General features: G+C 44.3%; 1 protein-coding gene and 1 long non-coding RNA gene across 2 annotated transcripts in view; both read left to right on the forward strand.

The window, feature by feature from the left end:
- The window catches only part of LOC119399461 (high-affinity choline transporter 1), a 59,545-nt gene that overhangs the window by 16,934 nt on the left and 19,444 nt on the right, over positions 1 to 23,167 (forward strand). The gene's annotated exons all lie outside the window — the stretch shown is intronic.
- LOC125758063 (uncharacterized) lies at positions 2,626 to 7,279 on the forward strand. The gene is made up of 3 exons (XR_007415789.1): positions 2,626 to 2,676; positions 3,935 to 4,003; positions 7,259 to 7,279. It is a non-coding gene; the product is annotated as an uncharacterized LOC125758063 (long non-coding RNA).

Raw genomic sequence — 23,167 nt, forward strand, 5'->3', positions numbered from 1 at the left:
GCATGGTGTGCTCGTGCAACGTGTTTGGTTCTATGGGAGGCCCTCACAGTAGCGCTTATCTTTCGTACACTGTAAAATTAATGTGCAGGCTACGAAGAGAAAGCCTAAAAGGTAGATCTGGTACATTGCACGGATACCCCGCCTCACTCTATTCCCAAGACATTAATTTATGAAAGAGCCGTCCGCGACTGGCCGCCTCGTTATGAAGTGGACCGCTACACTGAGGGTCGGATCGGTGGTCAGTGAGGGAACGCTCTAACGTCAGTGTTGTGTGAATATGGGCGAAAATTCGTGATCGCCTGGTATACTGAAACCGCTGTATGCCAAAGCATCTACATCTACATTACTATCGCAACAGGTAATGGTTTTGGCCATAATACGTACATGACGCTTACCATTGTTCAGTGTAATGATGTAGCTTCCGCTTGTGAATACCGATCTGTAGTACTGGTGACTTCGTTTTACAGCAGACTACGTAAGCGAGCCCATGCAAAAAAGAAGCATATTGACGCTGCCTGACCAATAAGGCTGCCTTGATCCGAAATGGGAGTACAGTTAAAGCTCCATTTAACAAAGTGACTACCAAGCTCAATAGACCTCTACCGGCCTACGTCACTCACGCCCCGTGACGTCAGGTCTCATGACCCCTCGGCGCACGCGGCAGCGGGGTGGTTGGCAAAACATTGCTCCGTGCGTGCTTGTTCAGTGCTCCAGTTGGTATCGCCAAGACACATTCACGGTGTTTGTTTAGCAGCATTGTGCTATGGTTGTCAGCTGCTGCGCTGTTGGGTGCACCAAGCGTGCCAGGAAAGGCAGCGGCATCGGTTTTTTTTCGGTTTCCGAAGGAAATCGACCGACGGAAAACGTGGGTGCAAGCTGTGCGCCGCGAGCAATGGCAGCCGTCCGACAGCACGAGGATTTGCGGCATACACTTCATCACCGGCAAGTAAATCCTGTTGCCTCGAGACTTTAGGCGTATTATCCGTTATTCGGCATGATTTGTCAGTGATTATATTTTATTGACTCAGGCGCTCCGTCTCCATTTCCCGGACATCCGGACTGGGCACCTAGCGTGTTTGTGTTCAGAAAGGCTGACCCTGCAGCGCTGACAAAGAAGTGCAACCGTTTCGAGCGTAGCTGGAAACGAAAACGCGTTTCAGGTAAGCGTTTGGTGTCGCGCAGATTTTATAGTTTTGCGCGCCCTTGCTGAAATTTTCGTCCGGCAGCCACTAACCCCGAAATGACAAATTCTGCTTCTGAAACGCGGCAGAAAATCTCCCCTGCTTCGTTTAGAGTTTTATGTCGCGCATTGGTTGTATACGCTGCCTTTTCTGTCCGCCAGAAAAACTGGATAACGTATGGCGTTTGTAACACCTCCGTTCTCGTAACTGTCAGCGGTCTCAATGCTTTGTGATGACCATTTGACGACGCAACGGATTCAGTGGTCTGAACATCGTTTCTGCAACACACAAAAAATGCATCGCATGTTGTATTTTATTTCTTAGCAGTGTCGCTTGAGCGCAAGGATCTCTCTCACAGTGCAGAGCATAGAAATTCTAAAATCGTGAAAAGCATTAGAAGCTGTCAATTTTTCTTCGAACAGCCTTGGCTCTGTGAACATGTTTGTGTAAGATGCCATCTAATCGTTGAGTCTACTGATTGATGCAATCTTGCTGCAGTTAACTATGATGTCTCCGCAAGTGGCGATCCAGCCGCCCATGCAGGATGCTCTGATGCGGTTAGTTCTGGTACGGAGCCAGACACTGATGCAGAAGCAGGCAAGTTGATTGTTTTTACACAGAATTTCTAGCTCTTGTTAGTGTTACCTACTTGCGAGACTTGGGGACATTTTTATCTTGCATGTGTTGCTGTGCTTATATGCAATCGAGAGTTCTATGGAACCCTATCTGGTAGGGATGAAACATGAAGAAAGAAAGTACACCGACCAAATAAAAGTTTAAAATCAAAACGTTTTGGCTTAATACGGAAGCCTTGTTCACAATGAGGCCAGTCGGCTAGACGTGTCTCTTATATAGGCTTCAGCATGTGATGCAAGCACTGTACACATGATGAGGGAAGGTTTCCATCATTACGATAAAGTGTCTGCCTTGTACTCCGAGATGCAAGCGCGATGACCCATTTATTTCCCTCCCAATGATGTTAGCATTCATCCAATCAATGGCGTGATAAGTCATAGCCGCATGCTCTGCCAGTGCATTAGACTTCACTTTCTCCTTTTCCACATCATTCTGATGTTGGTGCAAAAGCTGTCGAAAGTTGCCAATCTTCCCGATGTTGATACGTTTGAAATCTGCACAAGGGATCTTGTACACAACATCTATGTAAACAACTACAACACACACACTTCATCATAACAACGGAAAGCTTCCCTTTTCCTACGCACGGTGCTTGCATCATGTGCTGAAGCCAATATGAGACATTGCTAGTTGATTGGCCTCATTGTGAGCAAGGCTTGCGTGTGGAAGATGCAACATCTTTTATTTTATTCTGTTATTTGGTCGGTGTACCTTCCTTCTTCGTGTGCTCTTATGCAGTAAACAAAAAGTATGCTAGCACTTTTCAAATGTCATAAACTATTATGGCATGTTTTTTATTTGTTATCAGAAGCAGATGGAGAAGCTGCATTGTTGCAGTTGAGCAACATGGATTGTACTGGTGAGCCCACTTGTTTTACTTCACACTTCTAGTTAATAAGAAGCCCTGAAAACTACCATGCTGCGTTTATATTACCGGGCTTTCCACTTACACGTGCAACCTCGTGCAGACTGGGGAACAGACAGCGAAGCTAATGTATGTGCTCAAGAATGATGCTTATATTTTACTGTGTTGATGTACTGTATTATGAAAAATTTCTACGGTGTCTTAAAATGAAACAGCAGCCAAGTGTTGTTATAGTTATGCCTAGAACGAGTTATCAATTTTCCCGAAGTTAACCTCGATTTTGCTTTAAGCACTGTATGTTTAGCCCCACAAGCACGTTTTAATTTCTGATGGTGCTGCCGGAATACCTTGTTCTTCAGAATTGCTCGAGTAAGATTTCACGAATCAAAGAAAGGCCCAAGAACCGTAGGTCGTCACTCGCTCTGACTCGGATTGAGTCGTGATTCTGAGTCCGCGTGAGTAAGACTTTGGTGAGTTCGAGTGCGATTGAGAAAATTTTTAGTGAGTCCAAGTGAGCCCCAAGTGCAAAATAATTTCTTTGGTGATGAGTGAGCTCCAATTATTTTGCTGACCTATGGTCCTCTCTACTCAACTTAAGTATTACTATCAGCGTGATGTCAGCTCATGTTTATTCCCTCAGCCACTCATACATAGTTCCCAGCTCAATATTTATTGATCAGAGGGATGAGTTAGGAGGGGGGTGGGAGATGCTTTGACCTTCTCCTTCCTGGCTACAAACTCTTCCATGGGAAGTTATTAATAAAGATATCTCGGGTGAGTCATATCTCTCAATGAGTGTCCTGTTACTGGATTGCATCCACGATAGCTCGTATTTGAAGGTACTAGATCAAAAGGCGCCAAGTAAATCACCGATTATGCAAGATATTGGTGTTAAAGAGCATTGACACCATGGTCAAAAAACAAGGAACTTATGAATTGACTCTCCTTGACTCAGATCGAGCTGTGAGTCTGAGTAATGTTTTCGTGTATTAGAGTCCGAGTGAGTCCAGTTGAGGAAAATTTTGGCGAGTCTGAGTGAGCCCTATGGGCAAAATATATTTCTGAATGAGCTCCCCAGTTTTTGCCGACCTATGCCAAGGGCTCTCATAATCTGCCCCACCTGTAAAATTTGAGGGATTTTCTCGTCTTTAGCATATGTGGTGTAGATTAATACTGGCGCTGCATAATTAACCTTCATGAATTTTTCATAAAGCACTAGTTGAAGTTATGGTATGGATATTTTTCTCATCAGCAGCAGACAATGAAGCCATAGCTGCACTATTGCTGTTAGGAAACATTGAGGTGGATCCAACTCCAACAGGTGAGCCATGCCTGCTTTGTCACACTCATGTATTATGTCTGGCCTTGGTAGACAGCGTACAGGGTTCATGTGGCCAATCTGCATTTTCTGTGAGGGTGCATGCATTGCTGAGGAAAGGAAAGCCAAGGTATTCAGGGATGTAAAATGCTTTCTGCTCTGTCCACATGTCTTGCTACGGTACAAAATGTTCGCAAGGCTAAGAGTAAAGGCAGGCAAGTGTGGTATTTAGGCCAGGAACAAGTCCTATGTTCTTCTACACTTGTGCAGCGTAATATTATATCGTAGCTGCGGTACTAGTAGAGTTTTCAGCCACCATTTAATTGACACAACGTTGGTGAGTGACACTGCATAAGTAACTAATCCTGCTGAACATACACCCAATTCTACTGCCATCATGGGTTATGCGAAGGGCTTACTTCTCTGTGCACCATGGTGGTGCAGAGTTGAGCCATGCACCGGTGACAATGGCAGAAGGCAACACTTAAACCTCAAAATCACTAATTTCCCCAGAACCGATGAAATGACGCATAAAATATATTTTCTTAGCATTGCCGAGTTTGAACACACATTTTGAGTAGTGCTATGCGCACTCTATTAGGGCCATTTCATAGCGGCATTTAGCACTGTACACTTCCCAATGGGCCAACGTTGAGGGGTGATGCTAACAAGGAGAGCAAGAGTGTGCTGTGGCTGCTATTATGCAAGGTGCTTTGCAATATATGGTGTGAATGATTTCATAATGATGTAACTTACTCTTATACAAATTTAAAAAAAACATTTCAGAAACCTGTCATGCTTTCACAACATTTGCAAAAGCATGTTGCAAAAGACAGCAATGTTACAGTCTTATTTATTTATTTATTTATTATTTATTACAATACCCACAGCGCCTTTTGGCATTACAGTGGGGGGGGGGGGGAGTACAATACAAACGTAGACAACCAAAAGCAGGTAAATGAACAAATGTACAGCAGCAAGTAGCAAATTGGACAAAAGAAAAGCGAAATAGCAAAACATTTTTAGTACGAAAAACACACGAGCAAATACCCCTCAGGGGATCACGAGGACTATTTACAATACCAGTTCTGAAAAAAGGAAGTAAATACTTCAAGGGACATAACAGTGGCAACGTAATAAGGCAGTTCGTTTCCACTCGCGAATTGTTCTGGGGAAAAACGCCATCCTGAAATAGTTCGTCCTACATCTTATCTCCTTTATCTTGTAGGCATGATCAAGACGGGGTGAGACGTAATCAGGATTGTGCAAGTAAAAATCCCTGTTAATACCAGTGTTGTTATGGAATACACTGTGAAAACATTTTAACCTAAAGTATTGCCTACGTTGCAACAGCAGCTCGCATCCAAGGCTTTCCTTTGCACTGGCCACGCTAAAGTGACAGGTATAATCCTCATTAACAAATCTCACAGCTAAATTTTGAATTCTTGCAATCTTTGAATGTCCACCTGCTGCCAAGGGTTGCAAACGCAACAAGCGTATTCAAGTATTGGTCTAACATTGGCTTTATACAAGAGCTCTCTTGCGTCAATAGGCAAATTTCTTGCATTTCTTCTAAGAAAACGTAGAACACTTGAAGCCTTGCACATGACATACTCAATATGGCGACGCCAGGATAAATCTGCAGTAAAATAAACACTAAGATACTTATGGTCGAACAATTTTGCCAGTTTTTTTTGCAATAATAGTGTAACTAAAATCATTACAGCGTTTTTTCTAGTCAAGCACATATAAACAATTTTTTTCACGTTTATGTCCATGTTCCAGGTATTACACCAGGTGCTAAACAAATCCAGATCGTTCTGTAGCGCAGTGTGATCATCTACGGTATGAATAACTCTTTATAATATGCAGTCATCTGCGAACATTCGTAGACTGGAGGAAATACCACAACAGATGTCATTCATGTAGATAAGAAAAAGAAGCTGCACCAGCACTGACCCTTGCGGCACACCTGAAGTAACATCCACTTGATCGGACTGCATTCCATTTAAGACTACCATCTGCCGTCTGAAGTTCAAATATGCTTTGATCCATTCGATAACAGAAAAGTTTATGTTGTACCAGGTCAGCTTCTGAATAAGTAATGAGTGAGATACTAAATCAAACGCTTTACGGAAATCCAAGTACAAAAGTCAACGGTATACCCGTTATCCAGTACACTAGCCAAACCATGTCTGAATTCAGTCAACTGTGTAACACAAGAAAACCCAGGTCGAAATCCATGTTGCTGAGACGATAATAAGGAGTAATTTTTCAGGCAATTCATAATGTTTGTAAAGAGAATGTGTTCTAGAATTTTACAGCTGATGCAAGTGAGTGAGATCGGCCGGTAGTTTGACGCAATGCTGCGTGGGCCAGACTTGTGCACTGGCACAACGTAAGCAAGTTTCCAGTCATCCGGCAAGACACTTTCACTCAGTGACTTTGAGAAGATAACAAGTATTTTGATACAGAACGTGCACACGTAGAAAGTAAAGCAGATTGTAGGCTGTCCGGACCAGCGCCCTTTGAGGCACATAATTTCTCTAACAATTTCTGGATGCCCCACTGATCAACATCTTCCATTTGCTCTCCACTCACACAGGTCTGGGCTGAAATGGCATCGCTACTTGAGCGGCCGGCAAACACAGAGCTAAAATATTGGTTAAGATGTGTGGCTTTTGCAATGCCACTATGAAGTAAGTTTTCGTCTAGTTCAAGTGGAGGAATCGACACTGTATCTTTGCCGTTCAGTTTGACTAGATGCCAGAGTTTTTTAGGACTTCTTTGTAGTCCTTTTTCAAAAGACCTAAAGAACTTCTTTTTCTCTATGGTTAACACTCTTTTCATGTGCTTGGTTATTAGCTCAAGCCTTCTAAAACTTGTGGGTTTTGTTATTCCTTAGCATGTGTGGTGCTGTGTTTATGCGGCTATACAATGTAAACCTTCTAGAAGTTTGCAAATTAATTCTGCGGAATCCCGCCACCTTGCAGAATTTCACAGAATTGATTTGCCATATATGTACCCATGTGCTTTGAGCTGTCGATCAATTCGATGTCACACTGCCAATTGCTAGCTTCCTGGTTAGCTCACTTGGTAGAGCGACTGACCCAGAAAGGTGTTGGTCTGGGGCTTGATCCCCAGACCAAGACGAATTTTTTGGCAATTAAGAATCTTTCTGAGAAATCCGTTTGTGTTTCCTTGTGGCTTTGTGCTTCTTCTAGAAGTTTTCTGAAATTTTTCTTATTTTGTTATCAGAAGCAGACGGAGAAGCTGCAGCTCCATTGTTGCAGCTGAACAACGAAGCAGACTCAAGCGGTAAGTCATGCTTCTTTTACATCACACAGCTTGTTTATCAGCACCGGCCGATACCTTCAATACGATTCGTCCCATACCTCCACCCACAAGGCCTCCGTTGGGTCCACATTACTTCAGAGAGCCAAAAAGATATGTTCCACTGACACGGAACGCCGGAAAGAAGAGGCCCGCGTAATTGCGGACCTCAGAAAAAACGGTTATCCCAGAAATTTCATTCGATCCGTCGCCCGCCGCGCAGAGCAAAAGAGGTTACGCGACTCCCAGCTAGCATTGACGAACAGCTCTCCAAAACGCGTGTCGGTCCCATACGTCCAGAGAGCCAGCGAGGCGTTGGCCCGGATTTTTAGAAAAGAAGGTGTGCACATCGCGCACGTGCCTTCATGCACGCTGGGCCGCTTCCTTCCCCGCCCGAAAGACCGACCAACAAAGGACAGGGCGCCCGGCGTCGTTTACAAAATACCGTGCGCCGACTGCCCCTTGTCATACATCGGCGAGACCAAAAACTTCCCCGAACGAATTAGGCAACACGTCAACGACGTCCGTAAACTCAACAAAGAACGCAGCGCCGTCGCCGAACACGCGGAGACGTTTGACCACAGAATATACTTCAACGGAACCGCCATCCTCGAAAGTGAAACCAAGTGGAGGATGAGGTTACTACTGGAGTCGTGGCACATACAGAGGACCACTCAAAATATCAACCGTTCCCTCGGAACTCTGCCCCCGGTGTATGCTCATGGGCTACGCTCCGCGGTAATGCGTGGGATCGTTAACCGCCGCGAGAGTGCCTTAAAGAGGCCGCGGCCAAGCTGCCGCAGTCCCCCCTGAGGAAGGAACCGAGCTGGTTCCGAAACGTCGGGTTTTTACGTGTTTTCGTAACTTTGGTTGGAGAATAAATATTAGTTCTCTCATCTCAAACTACACACAGCGCTCACTTGGCCACTCTGCATTCAGAATTGTGCAGGTTGAGGAAGATAAAAACCGAGGTTATTTCAGTTCATTCTTAGAACTCAGAACTCAGAATGATAGTTGTCACGCATATGTTACGTTCTTGTTTTACTGGCTAACAGCATCAAGTTACAAATCAGTCTCCTTGTTGCCCTCATTTGCTACACCAGTTCAGCAAATGGTAGTTTTGTAAAAAGAATTTTCTCTGGTTGCACAAAATGTTTAAAGGGACACTAAAGAACAAAACGATTTTTCTCGTATTAGTAAGCTACTTTTTCACGATACCAAAAACACCACACTTGCTGCGAGAAGACGCTTAGTAAGCGAGCAAACGAGCAAAAAGAAAATGTGGGTGGCGACGCCACCTTGGAGTTTCTACAGCAATCGCCGTGACGTCAGATATTTTGATGGCGCCTACTAGGGCTTAGGTACATGGTTCCTAATTGGTAAAAATCAAGTACATTGCCCTCTGAGGGGGGCTGTAGACTTAACATACCAAGTCTGAGCAAATTTCGTTGAGCCAATGGCGCCAAAATACAATAAGTACACTTTGAAATCCGTGACGTCACGCATGGAGCTTTCGGCACGAAATTTAAAAATGAAGCTTTGAACTTCATGTTCTCCTGTAATAATAAACCTACGGTGGCTAGATAATGACATTAGAGTTCTCAGAGTGCAATTTGTCAATCTGAACTGATTCATTGTTTCTCTTTAGTGTCCCTTTAACATTCTGATAAAGCAACAAGTGTGTTTCATTACTGATTTGAAGTGAGCATTTTTAAAGCAAAGTCTCATAAGATGTAGTTTTTAAAAATGACTTGTACATTACACTCATCTGCTATAGGACATATTTTATGGGCATTTCATGCACAGTTTGTAACGTGATGTTTATACATCTACCCTCTTGATTCTTACTATGTCTGTGACATTATGCATTGTTACTGCACAAGGCTGTGAAGCAAGGAGACAGCTGACCAACCCACTCGTTTTATTCCATCATGAACAATTCCAGACCAAAAAATGAGGGCATCTTGACTGATGGCATAGTGTGACTGATGTTAGACACTAACACACAATCACATCTTGAGTGTTGACGAACAACAGTTGCTAAATATAGTTAGCTGTAAATGCTTTGATGTGGTTGTCTTCTTTTCTGTCTTGTCAGAGTTGCGCAGTGCCTTTTCATGAGATTTCAACCAACTCACCCAAATCAATGTATTATTTCGGTAGATCTGCTTGTTTATTTTATTTATTCAGAAAACAATACCTTACAGGCCCAATGAAGGGCAATGAGTAAGGGAGGTGTCAGTAACTACATCACAGAAGAAAAACAAGTGTATAGCAAAAAGAAATTAAGAAAACAAAACAAAGGTTACAAATACTAAAGGCAACATCATTACACAGCATTAACAGGCAACATATCGCGGATAGTTTCACAATTAGAGGTAGATGAGGTAATGTTAATGGCTTAAGTGCCTGTGTTTTACCATAAATGCACATGAAACTGAACGCTTGTGAATGCGTGAAAATGTGCGGACAGGAGAATGAAGTGGTTAACAGTGCAATTTGTTACTATAGAACACATATATTGGAAAGAGTTACAAAGCCGAGATAGCATTACTGAATCTATACAAAGGGCAGATAACTTGGAAGTAACATAGCAATGAAGTACAGTATCGAGTGCTTTAGTGGAGTCAAGAAAGAAAGAAATGAAGCACACAATCGTTAGAAAAATGTGAGTTTCGCATTCAGCAGTATGCGGCTTTCGACTATACACCATCAAAAGCCTTGGCATAGCTTTCCAAACTGCGTAATGTAAACTTCAAACATTCAGACTCCTGCTGCTAAATCATTGCCATACAGCACACCTGGGCAGTAACGACGTACTGGTAACATGTTACCGGTAGTTTATTCAGTAACTTGTAACTACCTAGTCACATTTAAGCTAACTTGAAACTGTAAAACTCTTACTTTTTTACACAGTAACTGTAATAGGAAGTACCACTGCCACTCAGAACGCCATGTGACAGCGGTGCATCTCAAGTGTAAACATTTCGTTGAGGTAATGCAAATGGTGTCCGCAATGTCTGGTCAAATGGTTGTTAATAAGCGCAGTGTTGCACAGAAAATAATTTCAAGGCTGCCATGTGCACCAACAATACCTGCCCTATTAACAGGCATTCAGTGAATATGGAACTGTCTCCACGGCTTACACATAGCCATAGCCTGTGGCGCCACGTTCAATTTCAGGTGCTTGTAGCCTAGCCTATCTGTTTGTAGGCTGCAAGTACAATAAGGTGTTATCTGTGTTGAAGTTTGTGTATTTCAGTACTTATTCTTCACCGAAAGTTGTTAGAGACACAGAGCATCTGACAATCTGTAGTAGCTACTGATCACCCATTTCTCCTGTTTCAGACAATGTGAGGCCATGTGATGTCCCAGAGGACGTGTCATCCTCGCCACCAGGCTCACGTGGACCACTAGGCCACATCGGAGTGTTTTCTGGTAACCTCCAGCTGCACATGCAGGAGAAATATGTGAATAAGTGGCTCGATTACAATACCCTGCCGGAAAAAGTCACAGCCCTAGAAAAGGAACTTGAAGAGCTTCAGGCCAAAGCAAGATTAGGACATGGAGATGCCGCTCCGTGGGGGCATGCTAAGATAATGGCGAATTCTGACAAGGTCGCATACTATTCGCAATGCCCACGGACTATAGGTGGCGCGCCGTGCTTTTCAAGATGGCGCCAGGAGGAAGGTCAACCCGTTTGTTAGCATAGGAACAGATAGGACGTGCGGACGTACGGCCCGTGCCACTTTCACCGGATGAAGTCATGAGCCGCGCTGAATTGGATATGAGACTAAAATACTTTCCCAAACCATGGAAAGTGCAAAGTACCCCCCACCTAATTATTTGCTGCGGTGTGAAAGGTTATATTTCAGCTCCGTTACCGTGCATAACGATGCATTGCGAAATCATGTGCGTGCTACATAAAACTGCATGAACTAAAATTGACGTATGAGCTGAACGGCACACCGAGGTAGTACGTACCGAGCCTGCCTGACGGATTTGCCGCAGTAGTAGGCCGCCAGCGAGTAGCGTCATCGCTGCAGCACGGGACCGCACGTTTAACGTGGTTATGGTTTGCAAACATAATACGCCGCCGTCATTACTTGCGCAGTCGGGAACGCGGTATTACGTCTTCAACGGAACACGAGCATTTAACATCCCATTCAGTAGCGCTTGTGTCACAGCCATGCTGAGACTCTAGCCGTGTGCAATTCACTTCACTCGCATGTTGCAGATTCGATCAGCCCGATCCAAACATGAATATCGAAAAGAATGCACACGTATGCTTTTCGCAACGTCGAAGAAGTTAGCCGAGAGGCGTAGATTGTGGCCGTGACTGCACGTTCCATCGCTCTAACCATTTCGCTTCGCTGGTCGAGCTCGAGCGTGTTGACGGCATGCGGTGCTCCGTAATAACATCCACAATAATTGTGATACATGCAATGCACAAGAGGAACTATGCTTTTATTCTGATCTCGCTCAAGGATATTATACGTTAAATACAATCAAAGTGACTTACGAGCGTGAAAGAACATTAACGCACGAGCGGACGTGAAGTGCAACTCGCTCCTCGTGAGTTCAGCTGATCGTTCGTCGTCGCTGTCACAGCTGTCACTCTCGGTGCTTTCACAGTCTTCAATGTCCAGTGAAAAATCCTCGTCGTCAAGATGGTTTCTTTCAACATCACTGCTGAAAGCAATCCGAAGAAATTCCTCCGCCGAACGACTGCGACCACTCCGCGTCACCACGTTTACAATTAGAGAGACGTCTGGGCGCGAAGAACATTATGCTCTCGGATCGGTCAACGAGCAAATCGCTTGTAGTGTGCTGCCACCTATCAACAAACGTACAAAAACAAACGGCGCAGCGCTGGCTATGAAACCAACACCAACACACTGGCGAAGGACGGTGTGGAAAGCGTTCGCTCCACGAAAGGCGTGGAGCAGACGCGTCCTCGAATGATTGAAACGTCGCTCGCACGATTAGTAACAGCGCTTTGCTGACAAAGGATAGAGGCCCTATTTTGATGTATCGACAACTTGAGATCGCTGAGTTTTACAAGAGCACATCGCGAGCCCGCGCGACCTCCCGCGTAGTGTTATGGGATTCATGCTCTACAAGAAACACTGACCAATGCTATATACAAGTAAAACAGGGTGAGATTCAACTGAATATGTCAGACGATAACATTTAACTAACCTACGTGGGTACAGAAAGCCTCGCGAAGTTGATAGTATGCGTACGCTGTAGGCTAGCATTGAAAGCGCGAGTTGCCACGTATTTTCACGAAAACTTCGCGTCTCGCAAGAACGAATCAGATTTCTCATGTCACAGAGGGCCCGGTTTGTTCACTGATGCAGGGAACATGCAAAGTCGTATTGTTCCTTCCTTGCCAATGCGTTAACACTGAGGTTAGCACAGCCGAACAAGGGAGAGACTGCGTAGTGCTGCCATTTTATCGTCTACTAACCCTCCTCGAGAGGACGCTCCTGAATTCCGCTTGGCGGCGCGACAGTCTATGGGCATTGCGAATACAGGCCTGCCTAATGAGAAAACATTCAATTGGGTTGTCTCCCTCTACAGAAAATTATGCTGTTCTCGGGATACTCTAAGTTGCGAAGACCAAGTACTGCTTGTTTTGATGAGGCTGCGCCTTGATATTCACCTTTGTTTCTTGGCAGACCTTTTCAAAATATCAAGGAATTATGCTTCTAAAATATTTGAGAGTGCCCTGACAACATTGGTGACCGAGTTGAAGGGGCTTGTTGTGTGGCCAGACGATGAGGCGTTTTATGCCTGGCAACCAAAGACTTTCAAGTGCAGAAGGTTTCGCCATGTACGTGTAATCATTGACAGAACGGAGATTCGTCTCGAAAAAGAAAGTGCTTCAACGGCACAAAGCACAACATGGTCATCGTACAAAAATTCTAACACTGTGAAAGTGCTGGTGGGAATTACACCGAACGGGCTTATCTCTTATATTTCAGAGTGTTGGGGCGGCAAGGTTAGCGACAAGCAGTTAGTCCTCCTGACAGACTTCACTAAGAAGCTGGAATATGGTGATGAAGTGATGGCAGACAGGGGCTTCAATGTTACCGAAGAGCTGGCAGTACTCGGGGTGAGACTGGTTGTACCTGCCTACACTAAATGAAAGAACCAGCTTTCGCAAACGGAAGTGACAAAGTCACGGGAGATTTCCTGCCGGCGCATCCGAGTAGAACACGTAATTGGGCGCATGAAGCGCTTTCATATTCTAAAGAACACCGTTTCATACTTTATGAAGGATTACTTAGACGATATTGTGTTGCTGATTGCAGCACTCACCAACCTGATGCCGCATTTTACATAGCCAGCAGTACCCTTGCCGACATGTCAATAAACTCTTATCATAATCATCAGCCCATGTTATGTCCACTGCAAAATGAAGGCCTGTCCCTACGACCTCCAACCCGCCCTGACCTGCACCAGCTAGTTGCATTCTACGTGTGCATACTTTTTTTATTTCGTTTTCACATCTTGCTCTCTGCGTACTTGGCTTTGCTTCCACTCTCTCGACCATCATTCGGGTGGATGATCGATTGTCTGACCTTCTCATTAAGTAACCTGCCCATGTCCACGTCGTAATGTGTGCTGGGATATCGGTCACTCCCATCTGTTCTGTGATCCACTCTGCTATCTTCCTATTTCAAAATTGCAATAGGAACTTGACTAATTTGAGGTGTGCGGCCGATTGCGTGTTTGTATCGTGGCGATCGAGAAGACGCCGCCAATAAATGGGGCTCGCGCTGGACAGTCGGCCATGTAACTAGCGTGAGCTGCCTGGGTGGGACCCGCACTCCCATTTGAGTGTCCAAAGCCCGTGACCTGGGTCTGTGTTCACGTGGCATCGGTGTGTTATGGTGTGGCCGAGCTGTGTCCTGGACCTATATTGTGCTGGGCAATGTCCCAGACAGTTTAGCGCCGGGCCTCTGTCCCGATTCACGTCTGAACCTTTGATGACAGTGTCACCATGCAGCGCGACATGACTTGTGTATGACCAGCTCCAGACGATAGACTGAAAGCTGTTCAGGTGTGTGTATCTGTAATCTGTCCATCAGTTCCTTTTTATGTTAAAGCCTCTGTGTGTGCATTGGGCCATCTTTGTGGGTAAAAAAAAAGGCCTGAGCCCACATCATCACAGCAGTGTAGTGGCCCCTCACCAGGTTTAACTATTTTGAGCTAACGAGCGCAATGCATACACTGCGCGTTCAACAGTGGCACGTGACACTGCGATAATTATTTGACACGACGTGTGTAGTTTGTGTAATTTGTTGCTTGAATAGATTAATAGAACTTGAGAGAAATAATAAGACACACAAAAGGAATGTGTACGTCTTTCATTTTTTTTTCATGAATTTCAGCGAGATGTGGGGCTAATGTGCCTCCGTTTCCCATGCGTACGTGTCCCCGCGGTTAGCGCATCGAGCAGACGCCAGCCCTGGAAACGAAAGTAATGTTCTGGTGCGTTCGAGCACTCATTATGCTCATTTATTCTACCGCGTCCAAGTAAACTTTATTACGGCACTGGCTCATGATACTGCCACTCTCGTGCCCGTACAAATGTCTCAACTTTCATGCCCGTCCCGCAGAGACAGGTAGTACACCACAGAGAACGCCGACAAAGCGCCCACGGCCGCTACATAAAAAAAGGTAGCGGCTGTGCAACGCCGCTCGCGTGCTCGAGTTGGCTCGGGCACGTCATGCGCACGTGACCATGCATGCGCATGACGTGTTCATGCGTATGTGTCAAGTGAAGAGGGCAGGGAAGGGATTTGCCTTGCGAAGGCTACACGAGGCGAGTGGCAAGGGTTTGAAACTCGCTTCCTCGCATCATAGTTTCGTGCCGCTACAAATTATTGTTTTTCTTAGCTCGTAATGAACCGATTTGAAAAATTCTTGCGGCATACTGCTCTTCATTCGGCACACAACAATTTCCAGCTTCTAACTAAAATTTGCTATGTGGCCTGGTGAGGGGCCTTTTAAGTTTCTTTGTTACTCTCCTAGTTTCCACCCCGTAGGTTAATACTGGCAAGATACAATGGCTGTACAATTTCCGCTTCAGGGTGAGTGGCAAGCTATCAGTCACCGCATGTGACCAACTCATCTGATTTCTTTGGTGAACCTCTTTGACATGATTAGGCTCGTCCGTTAATAGTCGCCTTATGTATATATGCTCTTTCACCATTTCAAGAATCTCGTTCTGAATCTTGAACTCGTGCTTTTGCTGCGCCACCTAACACTGTCTTTGTTTTCTGCATGTTCATCCTTAATCCTACTTTACTGCTTTCTCCATTGCGATCCTCAATCATGTCTTGCAATTCACCGCCATGATTGCTAAGAGCATGATGTCGTCTACAAAGGAAAAGTTGCTGATATATTCTGAATTAATCTGTATTCCCCTGTTGTCCCAGTCTAGTTTTTATTTAAATACTTCCAAACAAACAGGCATTGAACAGCATTGTAGAGATTGCACCTTCCTGCCTAATCCATTTTTCTTTCGATCAGGATTTCCACCGAATTTCTTGTGGAGGAGTAGGGTGGCTGTGGAGTCTGCGTAGATGTTGGTTATATATCTACTTATCTTTTAGGTATACATTGAGATGTAATGCATCCAGAATTGCAGGTATCTGTAGAGTCTATAGGCTTCTCGTAGTTGACGAAGGCCGTATAAAGAGGTTTGTTGTATTCCACAAATATCTCAATTGTGTGATTGACCACATGAAGGTGGTACATTACGAGCACCCTTTCCTAAACCCTGCTTGCTGTCTTGGTTGGTTAAAGTCCAGTGTGTCTCTTATCCTATTCGACATTACCTTTGTAAATATTTTGTAAAAGGCTGATCGTTCTAGAGTCCTTTAAAGGTGTACCAAAGGCTATCTCGGCCGTGAAATTTTGTGTCAGTATCCTTTTTAGGCTCCTTTCTTATGCATTAATAGAATGTCAGCGAGGACGATTCCACGGCTCGGTCTCATGGACTGCCGTGATTCGTGAAATACTGTATGCATGTTGTTTGTAGTGTTATATTATTTGTGTGTTTTATATTGGCATTATATTGTTTTATTTGGCACATTACTGCACTTATTTCTGAGATTCAGGTGGCGAGCTTGCGGTTATGTAAAAGCTGTTAATAAATGATCATGTGTTTTTTTACAACAGCGTGTACTGTGTCTAATTCTTCTGAGAGGAGCTCTTTCAAAACCCCACAATGTTGGGACACACATGGCATACAATTAAGAGTATTTGTTTGTATTTTCTGTTATGTTTCGTAATGCTCAAGATTTCATTTGATGTAGCGTCGTATAACAACCTAATGATGCAACTGCATTGTAAGGTTGTTACACGTGCTACACAACTGCTGTGTTACAGTTACTAAGAAGAGACTGGGTCTTTGTCAGGTGTAATAGAACATCTTTAGCCTAGTCTTCCTCGGTATGCAGTGTGTGCTATAAACCAAGACAAAAATTTTTGTTTTAAAGAATTGTATTTCTTTATTAAGTGTCGTGGTTTAAAGGGACACAAGTGGAACAATGAGTCTGTTTAGATCAATTCATTGTGCTCCTAGAACTAGTGTTTTTAATTTCACCATAATAGAACAAAATCAAGGTCAAAGTTCCGTTTTTAAATTTCGCACTGAAATCGCCCCGCGTGCTATCATGGTTCTCAAAGTATTTTGGCGACATTGCATGCTCAAAGACATTTCCTAGAAACTTGGTATGTTAAGTCTATGGGGCCCTCAGAGGTCAATGCGCTTCATTTTTACTGTTCGGGAACTACGTAAGGCCTTGTAAACGCCAACAAAATCTATGGCGGCACGGCGTTTGGGGCAGGAATTTTGACGTAGTGTCGCCACCTGCATTTTTTTTATGTTTGTGTTTTCTAACTTGCAAAGTGTCTTCTTGCGGAACTGTGAAGGAGTAATTTACAAATATGAGAACATAACTTTTTTCTCTTTAGTGTCCCTTTAAGACTGAGTGCTCGTTCCTTGTCTGAGCTTTCCCTCCGATTTCAAATGCTGCTTCGAAATCAGCCTGGTTTAGTTTTCGTTTATATCATCTATCTCGCTATTTTCTTCATGTCCTGAAGCCTCACACTTGTTCTGAAGTGCAACTCTATTTCTTCCGTTTTTGCTCTGACTGCTTCAAGATTAACGAGGTTCTCTGTGCCTCATTTATTTCTTCTGTTTTTTTTTTTAAATTAAGGTAAATTTTCACTCCTTTGAGTAGCCTATAAGCACTACACTTAACCTTGCCAACTACTTCCGTGTCATGCACTGTGCCTGGATCCCTACACAAGGTGCAGTCTTAATTTTTGGTTTCTCCATCAGGACTCCATCATGCTTTCTGAAGAAACCATTGTTTTTTCATTCATTTATTTAAAAGTATGAACTGCATGGCCAAATGACACAAATAACTGCATATACAAGCAGCATCCCCAGAAAAAGAAAAACAGGGTTGCATACAACAGCTAGCGTATATAACAAACGAATAAAACGATCAAATTTAAATCATTTTGTCTGAAGCTACAGGAAAAGTTATGTGAACCTTTGCAGTAAAGTGTTTGTCATATCACACAGCACGGATTGTGCTACTTCATCATGCCACATGTTGATACACAGGGGAGCACACTTGTCTAGATGACGGAGCACTGCGCTCAAGGATCCACAAGCAACATCTCCCAATAGACCTTTTTCAAGCAATCCCAGAACCCCCCGCGGACGCGCGAAGCACTATGGGAAAAGTGTGTACGGCGAGCCCGCCGGCTGTTCCGTCGGTCGCTGCTCGTTGGCGCCGTAAGAGCACCAAACGAAAACAAACCGTGTCGCCGCTGGTAGACAATTATTAAATCTTAAATACTACACATGTCTGAACGCACCTGCATGTATCTCTTTCGCATGATATGCGAAAGGAATGATGCAGTCAGTGTAGGTATTACCGAGTGGATGTATACCGGATGTAGCAGTTAAGCGGCATGCGAGTTATCACGTGCTGATACATGCAGTCAAAACGTGCTATCGTGAGCAATGTGAGCTGGAACACCAATTCGTATATTCAATGATTACTTGTTCACAAGCCGCTATGGCATTTAATGCCATAGCGGCTCGTGATCGCGTTTAACCAAAATGTAGAGAGGTGTTACAGTGTTCAGGTATACGGATGATTATTTGATTTTAATTGACGAGTCACGCCCTGTACAAAGAAGTGAGCACATTCTAAATGTGTTTAAAAAAAGGGATGGGACTAGAATTCACTTGCGAGATGCCTTGATCTGATAATTTGCAGTTTCTTGATACATGCTTTTAAGTTTCACTGCGGAGCATGTTTAAGGGCGGTAGAGTCGACCCGCCACGGTGGTCTAGTGGTTATGGCGCTCGACTGCTGACCCGAAGGTCGCGGGATCGAATCCCGGCCGCGGCGGCTGCATTTTCGATGGAGGCGAAAATGTTTGAGGCCCGTGTACTTAGATTTAGGTGCACGTTAAAGAACCCCAGGTGGACGAAATTTCCGGAGCCCTCCACTACGGCGTCTCTCATAATCAAATCGTGGTTTTGGGACGTTAAACCCCAGATATTATTATTAAGGGCGGTATAGTCCGCGTTCAGCGAAATCGGTGTTTAATTCGGTGGAAAAAAAGCTTGCGCACATAAGCAGTGATCAGTAGTTTCCAGCTGCAAAGTAATCACAGATGCGGGATATCCTGCGTATCGTTGTATGGTTTGCGAAAATCGGTTCGCATGGCAAAGAAAAATTAATACGGACGCCCTCCATCCATGAATAATGAAGGAACTAGAAATATTGCAGTTATTCCACATATGCATAAGAGGTCGCATGGCCTGAGGAACGTAGGGAAGCGATGCGGGAGTGAAGGTTCTGTTTGCCGCCCCAAATAAGCTTAGTCGCATTAACTTCGCAGGGGTCTGTAGTGGGCAAAAAAAAATGCGGTCAGAGGCATGCCAATTGTTTTTTCAATTCTGTAGGAGTTGACCGCAAATATCTCTTTCTTGTGTCCACATGTACATCGGCCAGACTGGTCGATGTAGTAACACGCGCCTCGGCGAGCATCGAAATTCAATGAATGGAGCCGTCTCATCTTGCATCGCTTTGTCAGTCATGAAAATGTAATCTCATCTTCGAAAGCACAGTAATTTTGCACCATCAACCTGAAAAGACAACGCGAGAAACTTCGGAGGCATATCATGTCACAAATAACGCCACACTTTCTGCCAGTCAACCTTCTCAACTTTATTAAACTACTGTAAGCACGCACCTTGGTTGTTTGACTTATTCTGTTTCTTTATGACATGCACGACACACCCCCATTTTTGTATATATATGCATTCTTTCACGCGAGCAAATAAACGTTCAGTTGTGTGTGAGCGCTGGTTTGTGCATTATTACAACCTGTAGTTATAGTACCAACAAGGGTTAGTTGGCACTTATCGTTCGTTACATATATGGTGCGAGCGACGCAGTGAATGTATCTCATTTCCCCAATTGCCGACTACACTTTCTAGTGTACTCTTTAAATATCACAACCTCACACTGTACTCGTCGACAACGTCGATGGACGTTGATTTCAAATGCATCTGCGAATCATAGACCGCTCCTGCACTTTGCAGGGAACCGAGCTGTATTTTTTTTTTCATTTATGCCGTAAGGTGCCAAAAAAATAAATAAAAGGTGATGCTTCTGAGCCGCTCAGCTGATCCAACAGTGGGACAGATGGAAATCGTCGAGAGGCCGTCACAACTAAACACTGAAGTTCGTGGTTGAATTGCGCAGTAACATGCTGCACCTTGCCGAATTCACTGTGTCTAAGAAGTCCTGGCACGGCGCAAGCGGAAAGCTACAGCGCTAGGCCCGCGCGCTCGTCGCGGCGGCTGCTGCGGCGTACACACTTTTTCCATGAGCGCTTGCGCGCCTGTTGGTGGCGCTCGTGTGCCTGAAAAAGGTCTATTACGCGCAGTTTAAGGTGGGTCACATCTGAGCAGGCGTGGTACTAATCGCGCACTTGTTTTGCAATTTCTTTCCTCGTATATCACCACAGATATAACGACTGCTTCGGCAATCAAAAGAGCTGTCGGTGGTGCAGTGCCGCAGAAAAACAAAACGAGAGGAAGAGGGCTCAGGGGTGATCGAACTGCTTGACACGTGATGCAAGCTTTGCTGCAAAGTTATTCTCACTTCACAGTGAAACCAGGACAATCTTGCAGAATAACACGCCAAGTTTGGTAATTCCATGCTTTGTTTGTCAGCACCACACCAATCACTGATGTTACATACAACGGTTAAAGCGGCTGTTGCAGCCGTGGCAATAAAGAAGGGAAAGAAGTGCAAGGCAGTGTTAATTTACGCTGCGCACGCTCATCATTGTTACCAGCCTACTGGAGCGGAAGAGCCTCTCCCAAACTTCTCTGATTAACCCTGTCCTGTTTGAGTTGCCTCCGCAATATGCCTGCAAACTTCGCAACCGCACCTGCCTATGCAACTTTCTGCCATTTCTTACTACACTTTCTCTCTCTTGGAAGCCGCTCTGCTACTCTTAATGATCACCTTCCTTTCTCAACACATGCCCCGCCCGCGCCAGTTTCTTCTCGTTAAATTCATTTAAGATGTCATGAACAAACATTTGTTTCGTGACCCACTCTGCTCTCTTCCTGTCCCTTAACGTTATTCCAAGGATTTTCCTCTGCATTGCTCGTTGTTTTGTCCTCAGCTTTAATGAAGCCTGCTCATAAGCCTCCCCACTAGGTTAGTACCAGTAAGACGCAGTTGTATACCTTCACCTTGAGGGATACTGGCAGACTGATATTTATGAACTGAGAATATCTGCCGAATGCACTCCATCCCAATCTTATCATTCTACCTATTTCTATGTTATGGTTTACCCGCCACAGTGGTCTAGTGGTTACAGCACTCAATTACGAATTTGAGGGTCGCAGGATTGAATCCTGGCTTCTGAAGCCGCAATGCTATGGCGTTGAAATGCTACAGGCCTGTCCATTTAGATTTAGCTGCACATTAAAGAACCCCAGGTGGTCAAGATTTCCAGGGCTCTCCACTGTGGCATCTCTCATAATCATATCATGGTTTTGGGAAGTAAAACCCCAACAATTATTATCCGTCCTATTGTTGGGATCTTCAATTACTACCTGCCTTAAGTAAATATATTCACTGACCACTTCTAGTCTGTTGCTACCTATCAAGTACATGCTGAGCGATACCCTATATCAAACCATATGTTATCTGTGCAAACCACTCTACCAACAAGCCCAGGAGCTATTGTGCTGCACATCGAGAATGCTCTTCCTTGACAGTAGCTGTGGGAGTAATGAGTACTTTAAGAATGCTTGCAGCACTGGCATGTGCTTCTCAATAAAATCTGGATCTCTAATAACACGCACAACAACAAAAGATTTCCTAGTCCAGCACATAAAATCACAATAATTTACATCAGCTGAAGCCATTTCAGCCTGCACTTGAAACATATAATCATGGTGCTCTTTCAGATGATGATTCTGATCAAGGTAAAAGCCTTTCTCATTGATGTCGTCATATGTACATCCCTGTACTTATATGGAAGCTTAACTTCAAGCACCCCACGACCACAGCAACTACAGTCAACTATGCCATCTGGACTGGCAGTGATATACTGGAACTTTTCACAAATAAACAAACCAGCATCTCTACATTGAAAGTTTGTGTGTTGCGACATCTGATGCTGTACATATAGCCTCCTTGCTACCTCCTCGCGCTCTGTACCATAACTCATGGCAACAGTCTTCTTGTGCCGGCTCTCAAAGAGCACGAGAGGTGACTCGGCAATTTTGCTGGCGAGACGTAAAGCAGCATTTGTGCTCTTGCACTTCACAACTTTGCTGATGATCGATATCGTGATGCGGCCACATCTTTGCTGATACTAGGAATGACACTTTCCTTGCGTTCTTGTCTCCTCTTCTATCCTTGCGGCATCACTGTGGCTCATAGTCATCATCAGCACAGAATCGATTTTTTTTTGTCACTTGCACTGAGCTGTTCCCATGTGTTGTCATAGATTCCGTACAGACTATTTGGCAACTCAGTTAAGGCATCGCATTCATCAGCACTGTCGGTATCTTCATTTCTTAGGGCATACTTTGAATATGCTGTAAAAACTGCTGCATTTGGTAGTATATTTCTTAGAGGTTCGAGCACATCGGGGAACCTTGCCTGCGGAGCTTGGCTACACTGCGCTTTCTTTGATGCCTTTGGACACTTTGCCATGCTGGTGCTTCACAATCTGCAAGTCCTTGACCCTCGCTGGCTCCACCTACACATTTTACAAGGAATTCAACGTTAGTGACACTGCAGCCTACACTTGGCAAATGAAGTACCAGCAGAGAAGCATGAACAAAAACAAGAATGCTTATATAAAAACAGGAGCCTTCATGAACACTGGCAGGAAATTTTAGGATATATTTGGGAATTACAATGTATAACTATGACATAACTACACAACTTATGTACATTTGCACAAGCATAAAAACAGTCTAGGAGTTAAAAATGTTTTCTATCGAATGCACTGGTGACTTCTGTAAACGTAGCGATGTCAGTAGAAGTAGTACACATATATGTGGTTTAGATGAACAGAAAGAGAAAGGACTTTGTTCAGGGCACCTATTAGGGAATGAAAGCTGCACTAAAATTTACTGACGTGTTCATCAAGCACCGTTTCCAGTGCGCCAAGATGCTGACCACTGGCGGTGCCGGGCTCAACACCCCCACCCCTGAATTTTTTCGATTTTGGACGTGCATA

This window comes from Rhipicephalus sanguineus, chromosome 1 (assembly GCF_013339695.2).
Source record: "Rhipicephalus sanguineus isolate Rsan-2018 chromosome 1, BIME_Rsan_1.4, whole genome shotgun sequence".
Taxonomy (NCBI): domain Eukaryota; kingdom Metazoa; phylum Arthropoda; class Arachnida; order Ixodida; family Ixodidae; genus Rhipicephalus; species Rhipicephalus sanguineus.